This window comes from Dermacentor variabilis, chromosome 1 (assembly GCF_050947875.1).
Source record: "Dermacentor variabilis isolate Ectoservices chromosome 1, ASM5094787v1, whole genome shotgun sequence".
NCBI lineage: Eukaryota > Metazoa > Arthropoda > Arachnida > Ixodida > Ixodidae > Dermacentor > Dermacentor variabilis.
This window is the reverse complement of record NC_134568.1, coordinates 49275594-49290008: the sequence shown is the minus strand read 5'-3', so window position 1 is coordinate 49290008 and position 14415 is coordinate 49275594. Positions and strand designations below refer to the sequence as shown.

At 46.6% G+C, this 14415-nt stretch overlaps 1 protein-coding gene and 1 long non-coding RNA gene across 2 annotated transcripts in view; one reads left to right on the top strand and one right to left on the bottom strand.

The window, feature by feature from the left end:
• Window positions 1–1744, bottom strand: part of LOC142577424 (uncharacterized) — a 55392-nt gene extending 53648 nt beyond the window's left edge. Inside the window, exon 1 of the long non-coding RNA XR_012827038.1 lies at window positions 1629–1744. This is a non-coding gene — a long non-coding RNA (uncharacterized LOC142577424). The remainder of the gene's footprint in view (window positions 1–1628) is intronic.
• LOC142577340 (SH2 domain-containing protein 4A-like) overlaps window positions 1–14415 on the top strand; it is a 419980-nt gene that overhangs the window by 159033 nt on the left and 246532 nt on the right. The window contains exon 2 of the mRNA XM_075687094.1: window positions 1740–2052. The gene's annotated coding sequence lies outside the window, so the exon portion shown is untranslated. The remainder of the gene's footprint in view (window positions 1–1739; window positions 2053–14415) is intronic.

Below are 14415 nucleotides of genomic sequence, written 5' to 3'. Positions count from 1 at the left end.
AAGCCGCATTCCAGGCAGCCGTTTCGAGCGCTCTGAGTAATATCGGACGCGCGGGCTAGCTTAGAGAGAGCGGAACACACGCACGCACGCACGCACGCACGCGCACGCACGCGCACGCACACACACACACACACACACACACACACACACACACACACACACACACACAAACACACGCACGCACTCAGAGAGAGAGAGAGAGAGAGAGAGAGAGAGATCGTGACTTTAACGGGAAACACACGTTATTAGCCGGGCTGATCGCCTGGCACGCAGGTGATTACGCAACCTCTACAGACAACAGCACGTACTTGAGATGCATTTCCTCAGCTATAGAAACTGGAAATGGGCTGGTTTACACTAAAACGATTTGTAGTGCCCTGCTTTCAATTGGAAGCAGCCATTGGAGGCGTCGATCTTTAGAGCTTATAATTGCGCAAAGCAGCATGTTTACAAAATACAGTGTAACAAAGCGGACGTGAGCAGAAATGGAAGTCAATTGATAGGCAACGATTACGTGGAGCTGTGAACATAGAAAAAAAAATGAAAGAGAAAAGTCAGCCTCAACTGTAATAAACTTCCGCTCCCATTCTGCGCGACGTTTCCCGTCCGTAACAGTGCCTTTCATGTCGCTCATCTGATAGCTTTGTAGCATTGGATACTGCGGAATGTGATTGTGAACTTGATCTAGGGATCGACATAATGCTGTCAGCACGAAGATGACGAACAATGAACAATAGGAATTTTTGCCCCAGAAAATTGAGTGACTGGAACTGTTTGCTGCTAGCTTATTAAGAGCCAACTGTGATTCGCCATACAAGCGGTCGTACCACATTTCTATGGATAGTGTCGTTTGTAGGCAGAGTGCGTGTGGTTTTGACGTTCACCTAAAAATAATTTGGTACGTTTAGTATAGCATAGTCGCTCGCAATATGGGAATACGAAACATGTAATCCGCTAGCGCAAAATACCCGAGTCCACAGAGTCTTCGTCACATGGCAGCAGTATACTTGCGGTGTCTGGCCGAACCTTCAATGCATAGTATGCGCACGCAACTCAGTGAAGTGTGTGGCTGCTCAGGCTCAACTAGTGCACGCTTTCCGATCTCGCGATGTGCTGCCGCCCAGACACTTTCCGAACGCAACTGCTGCGAGCATGTTTATTCTCTGTTACAGAGTTAATGAGAAATGATGAGCTTCATAGAAACATAGTCAGCGTATAGAAGCATAGAAGCACTGTCAGTGAGCTTGATTAAAACAAGGTTGGTAGAATATCCAGGACGAAAACCAAACTGTCTTGGTGGTAATAGTTTGAACTTGTCCAAGTAGTTAGAGAGGCGCCGTTCAATTAGTTTTTCAACTGCTTTACTAAAACACGGCACATAGGCATCTAATTTGTTAATAAGATGGGGTCTCCTTTCTTATACACAGTAATTATTTTCGATCTCTTGACGTCACTAGAGAAAACGGCCGTTTTAAAGATTAAGTTGCCCCCGCAGGCAATTTACTCATAGTCCCTAACCTTACTCATAGTTCTCGTCTACTTTGACGCCGTCTGTCCATTATGGTTCTCGTATAGTCGACATGTCACCCGGAATGGTTAACCACAACCGCACGATCGTTTAGCCTTACCGGATAAAGTACGCGATGTACCGCGGGCGCCCGCCTCCGTCCGCTGTCGTCGACCCGGTGTTTGGCTAACGGTCCGTTCTCCTCCTCCTCCTCTCTCTCTCTCTTCCGCAGACTCCTCATCCCTCGCGCAGCCGCCGGTCGCAGCGAACACGGAAGGCTAGCTCAGCCTTGGGATCTCGTACTGCTACTTCGCCCGGACGCTTCGCCAGTGCTCGTCGAATCCTGTCCATCAGCCGGCGGGCGCTCCTGTCTCCACCGCTGCGGCGAAGGAACCGGTGGGTCGCCGCTGCGACACAGCGTCCGCACAACGGGGTCAAGGACGACCCTTGGCTGCCGCCTTCCCAGATAACGTCCCGGTTGTCGTCGTCACAAAGAGCATCCGATTAGCCGCGGCGTTCGAACGTTTCCCATCCCGTATTCAACGGTGAGTCCGAAAGCGCACTTTCTGTCATTAATATTTATAACCCGCGGTCTCATTAGTTTATGCTAATGGGTTTATTACACAGGGCCCCGTCGGCTGAGCAGTACAGTTTCTTTCTGTCTTAAAAAAACTCTGCACTATGCCGCTATAGTCGATGCTCACTCGACGCAGCAAACCAGTATAACGGGGCATGATGAGAGCCACTACGGGTGCCGTTGATCCCCCGCTGCGCCTTCGTAAGCGAAAGCGAACTCAAAAGGGGGAAATTGAAAAGTATACCTATAGCAATAGGAGAGCGAAAGCGCACTCAAACGATTCGATGCACTACAAAACTGCGTGGAACATTTGGAAACTACTTCGGATTACTACATTTACTAGTTTACCCGACTTCGCCCGTGCGTACAATTCCATCACTGATCTCTTAGCTGATCATTTCGATACGTTTTGCTCTCTGTCAGACAGGCAGGATGTAAATTGTCTTGTTAATTACTTTGAGAATCTTGTCAAGTCATGTGTTCAACAATTTTTGCCCATTAAAGCTAAGAAAAGTAATGCTAACATTCCTTGGATGACTCGCGACATCTTGCATTTATCTCGTCGTGTGCGAAGGCTTAGGCGTTCCAAACGAACCGACGATTCCATAATCCTGGACAGGTTTCACAATGCAAAAAATGAACTTAATTTGAAAATGCAAATGGCCAACGATTTCTTTTTTCGCGTTCAACTGCCTCATCTTTTATGAACTAACCCTCGTAAATTTTGGTCTTCTACCTTACCTCACGATGCTTCACCCACTTCATTCAAAATTGATAATGACGTCATCAGTGATCCGTCAGTAATAGCGGATGCTTTCAACAAGTATTTTCAGTCCTTTTGCACCCGATAACAAATTCATTGCTTCTCTCACCAATATAGTTTGTTCTGAAGGAATCACTGACATTGACATAAATAGTGAAGGCGGTCTTAACATCGTATTAAACTTCGATGCCAAGAAATGCACTGGTCCGGACGGGATACGCAATGCATTCTTAGTTCGCTATACCTTGTGATCATCAAGGTATCTGACGGTCACATATAACAAATCTTTATCATCTGCCACTGTTCCTTCCTCGTGGAAGTTAGCTAAAGTGCTTCCTCTCTATAAATCTGGTGATAATAAGTCTTTATCGAACTACAGACCAATTTCAATAACATCAGAGTCATGCAAAATCTTAGAACCTATCATTCATAAATGCATACTACTTTTCCTAGAATCTCATAATCTGCTATCTAACATACAGCATGGGTTTAGGGGCGGTTTTAGTACGACAACGCAGTTGAGTTTACGCAGGACATTTTCCTTAAACTTGGCAACCTCGATGTTGGCAACCTGGTTGACGTTATGTTTTTATTTGACACGGTATTACATTCTAAACTCCTTGCTTAACCTAACGCTGTACTAAATAATTCTCAACTAGTTAAGTGGATTTCAAGCTTTCTTTCACTTCGTTCCCAGTTCGTCTCTTATAGCTCGACCGAATCTACTGCTATTGATGTGACATCTGTAGTGCATCAAGGCTCCGTTCTTGGGCCACTGCATTTTTTTTAATTTACTTAAATGATTTACCTGTTAACATCTCTACTAACATTCGTCGTTATGCCGATGATTGTGTTTTATCTGAAGTTATTAGCTCTTCTGATGATCACTACCGCCTCCAAGAGTCATTTGCCAGGTTTTGCACTTGGTGCAACACCTGGCAAATGAACATTAACTTTGATAAAACCGTCCGTATGACCTTCTCTAAAAAATATTTTCCTTCTCTTTTTCCTTACTCCTTCAATAAATGCCTGTATGGTATCTGAGTATAAGTATCTCGGTGTCATTTTAATGCATAACATATCGTGGTCTAATCACATTGATTACCATTTGTAACAAAGCACTAAAAAATGGGTTACCTATGTCGTACACTATCCAATTATCCAAAAGATACTAAGCTACTGTTATATAAATCGCTAATCCGTCCTGTTGTTGACTGCGCGTCTGTCGTTTGGAACCCTCATAAGCAGTGAGAGCCTAACTGGCTAGAAGCAATCCAGAAAAAAGCTGTAAGATGTATATGTCACCACTATGATCGTGACTTTTCACCCTCTTCTGCACTTCGTTCCTTGAATTTAACTTCGCGCTATTCACGTCGCTGCACAGCTTCTTTAGTTTTCTCGCACAGCATCGTCAATGCTTCCGTTAGACTTTCAGAAAGCAAGACTTACCCCGCGCCAGAGTCATCGACGAGACGACATCAAAACTTGAACTTGATGCCCTACTTTTCACGCCACTAATATGTTTAAATTCAGCCTTTTCCCTCGTTCCATAGAAGACTGGAATTCCTTACCTGGGTCTATTCGCTCATGCTCACCTCGAAGTTTTGTATTTGCCATCGAGGATGAATGGTCCTAGCACATCACCCTAATCGTTGTATCGTACTTTTCTCTGTATAATTTTCCTCTGTTAATCCACGCTTGCTATAGTGCTTATTGCGCTGCAGTATGTACAAATAAATAAATAAATAAATAAATAAATAAATAAATAAATAAATAACCTAAACAGTCGCAAAGAATCGAGGACGAGAGAATGGCTCAATATCCCTAAGACGAACTACATTGTAGTACTATCGTCTTAGTGGGCACAATCTGTTGCCCAAAGCAAACCGCACAAGGAACGTGCACAACAGGAGATGCTCTCTTAGAACTCCAGCATCGCATCGAATACTGCTTCAGGCCTGATTTGACATTTCCTCGAAAAAGTAGAACAATAAGATAAATGGTAACCAACGCGAGATGCCGCCCTCCAGAAATATAGGGAAACTTTTTTTGCACATCAATTCTTCTGTCGTACCATCTCTTGACCCTGACCTTTGCGCTCCAGCAACATGACCCAATCACCCCAAGGAGCCGCAATATATCTTGACTCGAAGTCGATTAACCTTTGTAGATTTTTCCGCACTTTTCCTTGGAAACGGCGACCACGAGCTGCGTGATATACCACGCGGGTGCGCCATCGTTTACTCTTGGACTCAGTCAGTCGCGAATAAGCGTCACTCTGGGTTTCGGGGCTCTTTCAGCTCGTCCGTTCACATTATTTAGTACCTTTCAAGTAGTTGCAGCCGACATCAGCATGAATAGCTCACAATGTCTTCGCCCAGAACGGCAAAGGGAGTACTCGTGAGTGACCCGGCACGAGTACTTCTAACCATGTACAGAATTATGTACACACGCACAACCGCATTTACTTGGACACTGTACTTCCTTGGTTCTTTTGAATACTGTATTCTGTAGCAGTTAGGAACTACCGTGTGTGTGCGGGCGGGGGGGGGGGGGGGCGTGTTTTACATCTTTAATACAGTCTTTAATACAGTTTCATACAGGGACGGGCCCGCGCTGTATAGGTACAGCGGGCGCCCGTACCTCTCCTTATGTAACGCTGTTGCCATCCCCGACCCTCATCTCTCTCCCTAAATTTCTAACACACGCTATATATATATATATATATATATATATATATATATATATATATATATAAATGCGGCTTCTGACGTGCCAACTCATCGGACAACGTCAGGGAATCTTTTTGTCTCTTTGCTTCATGTATATTGCAGTTAGAATCCGTTGCGCAATTTCCGCGTGCACAGTTTACTTTGAAATCGCGGACGTACGGACGTACGTCGCGGCGCCTGCGATACACTGCGCGCAGCAACAAAGTGCGCAATTTCCTGCAACAGCGTGAGCCGCAGTTCATTGCCGCCGATGCGGCCCCGTTCGCCGCCGTCATTTCGCTCCGCTTTCCAAGAGAGGGCGAGAGCGAAAGCATATTCCAAGGTCTGTTGCACAGTGGTCGTCTCGCACGGCGTCTCAGTGGTTCCCAAGAACGTTTGCCCCCCGACAAAGCCTTTCCGTCACTTTTTATCTGTGTAGCGAAAGGCTGCGCTGGGCTCGACGGGGCTTATATGTGCGCGAAGGCTACGCAGTATGAAACACGATAATAGAATGTGTTATACTTAATGTCATATAGAAGCTTTGAGTAAATGAACTAAAGTATCAGTAAACGACGAGGAAGAAATTCCTACATGGACCAAGTGGTTGCTGCATTAGTTTCGTGTAGCTCGAGTTCGAAGCACAAACAAGGTTTCTATTTAGTTGATAACTTTTTTTTTCATTTTATTATGGCCGATGATGCACTGATAACCGTATTGCGCGAACCGCTTGCGTAAATAGAAATGGTTAGGAGATGCGACCATGCAGACAGGAGGAAGGGCGATCGCTACTGCGCTATAGGAACGCATGATGTCTGCATCTTCTGTATACGTCAGCCGTTCTTAGCCAGCATTTTAAGAATAGTGGTCCCGAAAGACCTCCTAGGACCAGTATTCTTGAAAACCTTTTGTTGTAGCTCGTAGATCAGAACTTCCATTCCAACATATCTTTATTTCTCTCTACTCCAGTCTTATTCAAAAGTTACGCGCACCGCCGTTATTTAGCGCCCGAACTGCGAAACACAGAGACACAGAAATAAACCGAACACATAAGAACGATGCGCTACTTTGCCTCTGTGTTTCGCCGTTTTTGCGCTAAGTAACACGAGTCTCGGCAGGCCACAACTGGCCCAAGCCGAGATTTTGTGGCGCCGCTATCTTTCAACGAGCCGCTTGTTCTCCGTGTACTTCTGAACTGTCTTAGAACCATTACTACTCGCACAGTCATAGAAGCACGTATACCACTGCGCAGTGAGAAAAAGGTGCCGACATCGCAATGTGCGTCTCCGGAAAGGGAATGATACCAAGGGCGTAGCCCGGGGGGGCGGGGGGGCGGCGGGGAGGGCGACATTTTTTTGTGTTGTCAAGAACCTCCGACCAAAACAACCCCTGGCGCCGGAAACCATTCTGGATTTTGTCTAGAAGGGGGGGTCTTTTTCGCGCTCTAAAAGACGTTTAGGCGCGAACATTGCGAACTAACTTGGGCTGGATTTCGTGGCAACGCCCATGCACCTGGGGCCCTATAACGTAAAACTACTCCAATATGTTTTTATGATGTCAAATTTGCGTAACCGCCGACGCAAGCATCGGGCGGTCACCCACAGGGTTGTCTGAACAGACAAATCAAACGCTCTCCTCGATCATAGGAGGTCACTTTTGCTTGCTTGAAAAACGAATAACATTGCCTACATTGAGCGGCTTGTCGTATCTAATTGGCTGACAAGAGGCGAAGAGCACGCTCAAGTGGAGAGGGATTCGATGGGGCCGAGCCACTGCACTGAATATCGATAACCGGATAAAGAGGGTGGTGCCAGCGTCTGCGATTGGTCCGCTTTCCCTCACTTAGCTTGTGGTGGCTGGTCGAAAATCACGGCGGCATGCAACGGAAGCTTAAGAATGACCCAACGGATCCTCAACAAAGAAGCGTTGGTAGAACGAGGTCGTAAACGCGCCGAAAGTGCTCTAAAACGTTACACGGCCACGCAAAAAGCTTTATTATACGCAAATAAACCCATGCTCTCCGGCAGGTGCGAGTAGCCAGTGCCTGAGGGATTGGCTCACTTTGACGCGGTGAGTTCTCGCGGTTTTGTGACGTCGCGTGACAGGCAGATGAAGTGGGTGGATGTGACGCGGCGAGAGATTGGCAAAGATGATAACTGTCCCCCTTCCTGAAAGTTCACTCGGAGCGGATGACAGAGCGGAGCGGATGAAATCACAGAGCGGATGACGCTGCCCGATGGGCCCACGATAGAGCCCATATTATGCCAATACCGCTGTCAAGAACAGATGCAGCCACAAGTATTCGCTTCCTCGCACGCGAGCTTACGCAGACTCTGGGGATCACCAGTGAATTCACGAGCGCACGTCTCCACAGATTGGATCCACGAGTGCGACTCTGTCTTCCACTAAGGTTTCCACGAGCGGAAGCAAAACTGCTGTGCCGCCTGTGGCTCGGCGTGGAATTCACGAACTCCTATTCTTTCCGAATTGGAATGGCCGACAGCCCTACTTGCGACACCTGCGGCGGCGAGGAGACGATCGAGCACCTCCTTTGTAACTGTCCCCGTTACAATGTGTCAAGAAAAGTGCTCGTGACCGCGCTCGAAAAACTTTTCTTCTTTCTCCTTTTCTTATCTTTAGCACTTTCCCCAGCACAGGGTAGCCAGCCGGTACTTACACTGGCTCACCTCCCTGTCTTTCCTTCCCTTTTGTCTCTAGGTCTCTCTTCCAACTGATACTGTGTATGAACACGACTGCCTATAACTTTTCAATACAAGCATGCACACTTACTGCAGTCAACAAAAGGTAATTATTCAAGTCGAGTTAATTGGGCTGCTCACAGCGATAATTATCATCTCACTTTGTGTCCCGCTGGTCACATAACTTATTTGTGCAGGTGGTCTTCGCGTGCCTCCCAGTGCCTAATTTTAATAAAACCATAAAGCTTAATTTTGAACACCCGGTATACAGTGACTTTTGCTTAGATACGTAGATTAATTGGAGATTTTACGGACATTTAAATATCTTGTTGCGAGGTTTCGAGTATACATGCAGTGAACTTTGTTTCCAGTGACAGTTTTTTGCCCTTTATCAAAGTGTATCTTCGCGTCTGTATATATCCCATTGTAGCTGCGCATTTCTACTGTATATTTTGCGGAACTCCTGCTTTTTATATGCGCTCTCTGTTGCTACTATAATTTAGGCGCAATTACAATACACGACCGGTGACAGCTGCTCCTGCGCAATACATTGGAACGAAGGACAGCGTCATTGAGATTTTTCCCTGGCCATTGTATATGCACAAAATGTAAACAAGGTTTTTGAATGACAAAGTTTCATTGAAATATTTGACCTCAACTTGTTCATTTCATGGCTTTTACGTGTTTCATATCAGCAGCATGCACTGCTTTGCTGGTTTCGAACTGATATAGTTCTAAAGTTCGTGTGATATTTTCTTTGCTTATTAAATAGACAAAAACACGTGGAAGCATTGATCTAAGTTATTTCTGGCACAATTCTGGGACGTACGAATAGATTCTTTTGTGAAAAATATATATTTTACTTCTATTGACACTGCGAAGCGTTAAAGAATCGTTTGCAGCATCTTTGGCTACGGCAATGCAGTTGTTATTCATGTATTTGATCCCTCGAGAAATTCCATGAGGAGGCCGAGCTGCATCGTGAGCTCCCCCTCCCCCGAGCGAAATTTCTGGCTACGCCACTGCACAATACTGATAAGTGAGCGATGAGGAGGAGGAGGAGGAAAAAACTTTATGGAGATGACGCTGTCCTACCTTTCGTTGAGAGAGGCGGGCGCCGGCCTTTGTGACAAGAGTGGGCACACATTATTAACCTGGCAGAAAGCGGGTGTGGCGGCAAGGGCGGAAACGGCGAACCGACGACAAAACGACGGCCCTCGCGTGAAATGAACGAGCGGTTGGGAGGAGGGAGAACGCGCCATAACTGGCAGAAAAGCTGTGCGCGCTTAAAGATGCACGACGCTCTTTTCGTAGTTTTCGGTCAAGGCGAAGTTGCTTCAAGGTCTTTTTTTTTCGCTGTATAAGCCCTGAGCAACCGCAGCACGCCGAGCACATCTTTTTTCCATCCTCTGCGGCTCGGTCGTGCAGCGGCGAGAGGAAACGCGGCCGTTAATGTATTCCCACGCTGTCGAGTTCCCGTCCCAATTCAGCGTTGTTCAGTGATAGTCCAAATGAGCACAGTCGCCGAATTCTCCGCCCGCTCTTCCAAGTGGCAAAGAGCAATCAGACATGCCTGGACACGACAGGAGCGCAATCAGACTAATGCAGATCGCAGCGGGAATTCGGGATGCAGAGCAAGAAAAAATAAAAAGAACCCCGACGAAGCTGTCTTAGCTATGGCGCGCCATCGATCAGCGCTCCTAATACAGGCGTCGACGTGGATCTCCGGATCTGCACGTATGCGATCCGCAGGCAAGCGGCAGCTGTCTGACACGCGGCTATCGAATGTGCCAGACGGCAAGGCAATACCTCGCGGGAACCGCGCGTAATATTTACTTACGTTTGCTGTAACCGGTTGTGTTTACATCATATGACACAAATATGTAATTGCAGTTTTAGTAGCTGTCGAATCTTTTTTTCCCCTTTTTTTATACTTTCCTTTCTTCTTTTTTGTAGGAATTTCTCCAGGTTGCAACACTGCAACTTCTCTTAGGTCGCAATTTCTCTTAGACTGCATCTCACAATCGTTTTACAACGTGTCGTGCGTAGTCTTTGCCCACCACTTCTCCTGGAAAATGTACGGTCCATGTGCATGATAGGGCGTACTATTTTCGTCAACTGCACTTCATAGCAGGCCGACCGTAACCGCTCCTCGACTGGCCGATATGCTCGCCGGCTGTCTCTGGCTGCCTGCGACCCTGCGGAACCGGAATTGAACCGATTAGGTTCAAATAAAAGATTCCAGGGTTCAAGGATTCGGATGAGGATTTAATTTCCATTGCACCGCTATATATATCGTAGTGGCGATAAGAGCGACGAAGACAATTTTATCAGAAGCAGCTATTTCATGTTGTGTGGCCGTCCCCTTCCCCTCTTTCCCCTCCTCCTTCCACTTTCTCCCGCCAGCGGGCTGGTAAGTTATTGCCAGCGTTTTTTCGCTGATGAAGCGTGACTTAATGCACGCGTTAGTGGATGAGATAGGAAACATGCATTCTCAGTACAATGTCCTATATGGCAGAGGAGTCGCCGCGCCGTGGAGTTGTACCAACGCTCCTCGATGCATGCAGGCGCCGGTCAGTAAAAAAAAAAAAAAAAAAGATGAAAAGCAACCCGTTTTCCGGCCTGCTGCACGCAACATGCTGCGAGAGTGCAATCTCTGCGCCAACATATCGGCTGCCGAAGAGGTGTGAAAGCACCACAGCACACACAATGAGCGTTTATGTCAACCTTTGGGTCGGAATATGGCTATCCGTTGTTCTCGCGTCCTCACCATGGGCAGCAGCAGCAGCAACAGCAGCAACAGCAGCAACAGCAGCAGCGCTCCCATGCGTTGACCACTTCTCCACAGGAGACGACAGGTCGCATGCACTTGTGAAAAGGAGCAGTCTTTGCAGGTAGTAACAGTCGGGGATGTATATAGAGCCGTTGTGCGCTCTACGAAATACACTTCAATCTTTGATATTAACGTTGTTCCGGCTTTACGATCCAGGACTCCCTCAGGATTTGAACTTGCGCCCGCAACCTGAGAGCACGGTGCGTTGCCCTGTGCCAGCTGCTGCGCTCCGATGTTCCACTTCCAGCACCCTTCGACGCACGTGCATGCATGCAGGCGTCTCGCAAGCCCCCTATACGCGTGTCTTATTTGCGCGTTTTCCAAGGGGCGCGGCGCGTTACACACGCGAAAGGAGCACTGCACATGTGTAACGGCCCTGTATATATGTACTATAATTGTATGCTCCCACAGGTACTACTTCCGCGAACCATGGTTGGGAGAGAAAACCACCACTTCATGCTTGCAGGAGTTAGACTCGACGCAAAATTAATGATGATCGGGTGCGTGTTCGAATCACGTTTGATTACAAACTAAGCACACTTGAGTGGCGGTAGTTGGAGTTTTTTTCGTAACGAATATAAATGTTCGTAGAAGCGTGAGCCGTTGGACTAGTTGGTGCAACATCTAAAGGTAGAAGAGTGCTGAATTGCTGATGAAAAGAACAGAGACGGAAAGAACACAGATACAGAACGCCTTTCCTGTCTGTATCTGTTTTCTTTCCGTCTGTGTTATTTCAACGCTCTTCTGCCTTCAAATATAATTATCACGTACATGAACTGAGGCACCACATAACGCATGATCCTACGCCAAAACATATGACAGTGGGTAAACCTGAAGGAGGAAATGAAAAAACAAAAGAAAAGGGGGGGGGGCGCTTATTATTGGTGTCTTATTATTGGTGGCAGCGGCCGCATTCCAATGGGGACGGAGTTGAAAGATGCTCGTGTTCTTATATTCAGGTGTACGTTAAAGAACCACAGGTGGTCTAATTAAATTAATCCGCAGTCCCCCACTACGGCGTGCCTCACAATCAGGTCGTGATTTTGGCACGTAAGGCCCCAGAATTCCTTTTTCTTGCATGGTTGCGTTTTGAACTACGTGAGCACGCTCAACGAATGGTAGCGCGAGTCACGCATGAAAGAATCACCGCGCAACTCTGTTTTTTGTGCATGCACACACGTAGTAATTTTGCACATGTGTTTCACTCGGCATTCGCTAGAAGCCACATACAGTTCTCCGTCAATCAGCAGCTAGCCTCGTCAAGAATCCCCCCCCCCCCACTCCCCTCCCGGTTGAGATGCGAGATTTCGACCACTACTCCGCAGCAACAGTGCATTGCGAAATATATATATATATATATATATATATATATATATATATATATATATATATTAGCGTTCAGCCCTCTACCACGTTAGCCCTCTACCACTGTCACGGGTAGTGAATCATCAAACATGCCCAGTAATTTTGGACATTGCCACTTCAAAAATCTTCAGTACTTCACCTCAACACACCAGCGTAATTGAATGAGCAGCCCTTTCAAAAATAATATTTCAAAAGATATCGGTCGAGTTACAACAAGTTTCAAATAGCAACGTCGAGAGCGTACTGCCTTCTAATACCCTTCGCATTTTCAACACTTAACAACACTTAGTGCTGCGTTATGTCAATATCTTGATCAAGGCCAAAACGCTGCCATGACCCAGCGGTAAGTGCCTACTACCTGTTATAAGTGCCGTGAATGCGTAGCGTATTCGAAGAAAGTACCCTCTCGACGTTGCTGTTTGAAACTTGCCGAAACTCTGCCGATTCTTTGAAATGAAAGTTTTTGGAAATGCCGCCCATTGAGTTACGATGGCGTATTGCTGTGAAATTCAAAAAGTTGCCGAAGAGGCAATGTCCAAAGTTCCTGGACATGGGAGACAAGGAAACGCCCCAAACGGCATATATCCAGTGACAATACACGCATAAAAAGCTTGCGTATCTTATCATAATGCACCGTAACGCTGAGGCGCGATCGCATTCTCATAGAGAGTCGTCAGAAATGATTGCAACAACGATCTTCCTTTATCACCGTTTCCGTACAGCCAGTTCGTCTGGAACGTGCAATGGGAAGCGCTTACGCAAATAAAAGAAGAAAGAAGGAAAAGAAAGAAAATCGCGAGACCGGCGCGCGAAGGGACACCGTAGAAAAAACAAGAAAATACCGCGGGTACGCGTAACGGAGACCACCGAAGGTCGCGAATCTCTCTGCCTGCTCCCAAGGATGACACGGACCCTGAGGAACAATGATGCGCCCTGAAGAGCGGCCCGATTGTTTCCTCCCCGCGTGCGTCGACTCTTGCCCGACAATAACACCCAAACTCAAGGTCTGCGCATACGGCGCCACAATGCGTCAGGGGCGGGGAAATGGATAGTCGCGCAGTGCAACAGTGTTTGTTTCAACGCCGCCTATGGCGGAGGGCTTCGCTCTCCGTCACCGGCGAGTGAATGGGCAGCATTGACACAGATTACCACGCAGCCTCGAAATCTGTGTCATCCGCGTTCCACAAAAAAAAAAAAAAAAAGAATAGAAAGGTAGTCAATGCGTCCGGCGAGTGAAAAGTAAAGTCGAAAGAGACGAGGAAACGTCCGGTCCATTTTGGATTGTGGACGGTGAAACAAGTTGCGCGTATGTAAAGAAAGAATAATCATAAAGTAAATAATAATAATGATGATGATGATGATAAAACTGTTTTTTTTTATTAAGAGATGGCTGGAGCGCCTGTTATGTCGAAAAGTGATGATGAAAAAAGCAGCACATTCGGGTGGTAACGCGATGGTGTTGCTGGAAGAATTGCGCTTCCTCGTCATTCGAATAATAACGACGGGCACACCCCTTTCTCTCGGTGGTTCTACGATTGACATTTATTGGAGCTAGGGGATCTTGGTCGCTCAATGGGTCTTCCCTAAGTAAAATAAAGAAATATTTCATGGTTATATTGCGCTCAGTTTTACACAGAATCTGTGTAAAACTGAGCGCAATATAACCATGAACGTTCACCAACTAGCCCCCTTCATTGCTTTACTAAAAGAAATATTTCCAAGCCCGCTTTCTTTCAAAGAATCGAGCACCATCGACGGCTTTTTGTATAGGCGATTAGCTGCAGTCAAGAAAAACGAAAACAAGAATCCGACAGCGGATGTGTCATGGCAATAGGTGATTGCACATTGTTTCATCGGTGCTCTACTGGGTCTGAAGGTCGCATTGAGCGCTATTTAATAGCAGCTGTGCTCTCCAAGTGCAATCTTATACACGTCGCTGTGGAAACGTATAAGACTACACTGC